The sequence below is a fragment of the Hetaerina americana genome, unplaced genomic scaffold (genome assembly GCF_022747635.1).
Source record: "Hetaerina americana unplaced genomic scaffold, ioHetAmer1.1.p SCAF_509, whole genome shotgun sequence".
Taxonomy (NCBI): domain Eukaryota; kingdom Metazoa; phylum Arthropoda; class Insecta; order Odonata; family Calopterygidae; genus Hetaerina; species Hetaerina americana.
In genome coordinates this window covers 97,501-100,000 of record NW_027287106.1, presented here as the reverse complement: position 1 = coordinate 100,000, position 2,500 = coordinate 97,501, and positions in this window count along the sequence as shown.

The following is a 2,500-nucleotide window of genomic DNA, read 5'->3' as shown; positions in this document are numbered from 1 at the left end:
CTGGTGTAGAACTTTTGCCCAGTACTGATTCACAAGTTCTTTCGAATCAAGGGTTTCTCCATCAATTGTTAAGGCTCGTTCCGCCCACCTCAGCCTAGCCTCGACCCACTGATGTTTATGTATGGCTTTTGCGACCTGATAGTCTGTGGTTTCGAGTGAGGAAAGTCTTCTTAGTGTGAGCAATGGAATGGTGGTGGTAAATGAAGGCAAGCCGAGTCCACCCTCTTTGCACTGTGCGTGAAAGTATCCTGTGGGTGTATCATGCGGTAGGTGTAGCCATTTGCGGGCTGCGCCTCTTAGCTGACGGTCGAGGGCCCTGAGGATCTTCAGGGTAGTTCCCGCTAGAGTTAATAGATGGTAATGGCGGGGAATTAAGAAACACCGCAAGATCTTTAGGCGTTGTTGGGGCTTTAATGGGGCCGCTGTGATGCGGCCCAGTTCGGCTTCTAGTGTCCTTCCGGCCCGCAAGATCCCCATGGGGGAGAAATTAACCCCCAGGTACGTCCAATTCTCGGACGCCCGCAGCTGGCGGATGTACTTGCCATTTCTTGTGCGGAACTGTGGATCTGAGGCTATTTTATACGTTTTTGCCTTACCGGCTGGAAACATGGAAAGCGCAATACACTTGCTTGCGTTGAATATTAACCCCCGCTTTTCTGCCTCTGCCTCGAGGATGTTGATCGACGTCTGCATCCCGGTAACAGTAGATGATAAACTGATAAGATCATCCGCGTAGGCTAACGTAGTTACGCGTTCACCCGATATCCTGTATCCAATCTGTCTTGGGACAGATTGGATGATTTCGTCAATAACCAGGCAAAAGATTGGGGTAGACAAGGGATCGCCTTGCCTAACCCCCCTGGTGAGGCTGATCGGGCTGGTTCTTTCGCCGCTAATCTCGAGCACTGTTTTACTGTCCTTATAGGACCGAACGATGTACTCCACAAAGGATGGGGGGAGGCCAAGTCTTTGCATCGTTTCCCTTATAGCCTTGTGGCTCAGGGAGTCGTACGCCTTGGCCATGTCGAGGGAGGCAACGTGCAATTCTCGGAGATTGGTTTTTGCGTCGTTTATGATCGCGCCCAGTATAGTAGTATTCTCCGCGCATCCATCCTTTATGCACCGTTGCCGCTCCTCGACTAGGCTGGCAGATATCAGGCGCCTGGCCAGTATTTTGTTAAGTTGGCGTACGACCACCGAGGTGATGCTTATTGGCCTGAAATCTTCAGGTTTTGTAGATTGGTCCTTTTTCGGGATGAACACCGTTCGGCTGATTTGGAGTTTAGAGGGAAAGGCTCCGAGAGACAGCACTATATTATAAAACAGTGCTCTAATTTTTACGGGAACGCTTCGCCATAGTCTTGGAGTGATCCCGTCAATACCGGGTGCAGAATTCGCGGGAATTGATGATCCTTCCACTTCAGTGGGCGTAACGGGATCAGCAAGCCACTGCAGATCTTTCCTTTCTCCTCTGATTTCCTCCACGGAGTGATCAGTGGGAGGGTCGCAAGAGAAGATGGGCTGCCAGTAGTTCTTCATTGCCTCGAGAGTTGGCATGTCTGCCTTTACTCGGCCGTCCAGGATTATTTTGGCGGCTCTGCCCATGTTCTTTTTGAAGAGTTTTTGGGTGGCTGCATAGTCCCTCCGCCTCTTGCGCCACCGCGCCATCTTACTACTAGCGGGGCTGCTTTTATATCTCTTCGGCGAGGTTGATTTTATTGGGAATACTTCATCTATCCATTTTAGATCCTCAGGGTCTTTGACTTCTCCTCTTAATACGGCTTCGGCGATCTTGACTAGGTCAGGCGCCTTGTGCGATGTAATGTTCCGTATGTTGGGGAGGAGATTTTCAATAGCTCTATGGAATACATTCACCTTAGTCATATCCGAGGTGGCAGTTTTTCTTCCTCCAGAATTATCAGCAGCTGGTGTCTGTGGCATAAGTAACTGCTGAGGGGTTGGTTTTGCAACTGGGAGTTCAGATGTTTTCGAGTTCTCACTGGGCCGAAGTTCGGCAATTAGTTGAGACACGCGCTCCCGGTACTCGGGTTTCTTCCGAGCCCCCTTTATGGCTTCAAGGCTTCTGCCTTGGAGAACCATCTTGTCTAGTAGGTACTTATTGATGTTTTTAGTAGAACCATCAAGTAATGCTTGAGCTTCTGCTGCTGCCATCAGCTCCGTCTCCTCCTCGCTCCAGCGCTTCTTCTTCCAGGGTAGATCGATGTTTATATTAGCTTCATCAGGGTGTCTCTGCCTCCGATGCACTCCAAGGCCGATCTTAGAGTTGAATAAGCGTTGGCAGTCAGGACATGTGAATTGGACGATAGGATTTATCGAGGAGTCTTCCGCTGCATTAACTCGGTCCCTCTGGCGATTAACCTCAGTACCGGCAGTCCGAGGCTCTGCCGGTTGGGCCCCACCGGGGTCCCCAAATCTACTCTGATTTCTCGGACCTGAGGTTTGTTTAGATCTCGGCGGGCTGGCAACCCACCGTGACCCG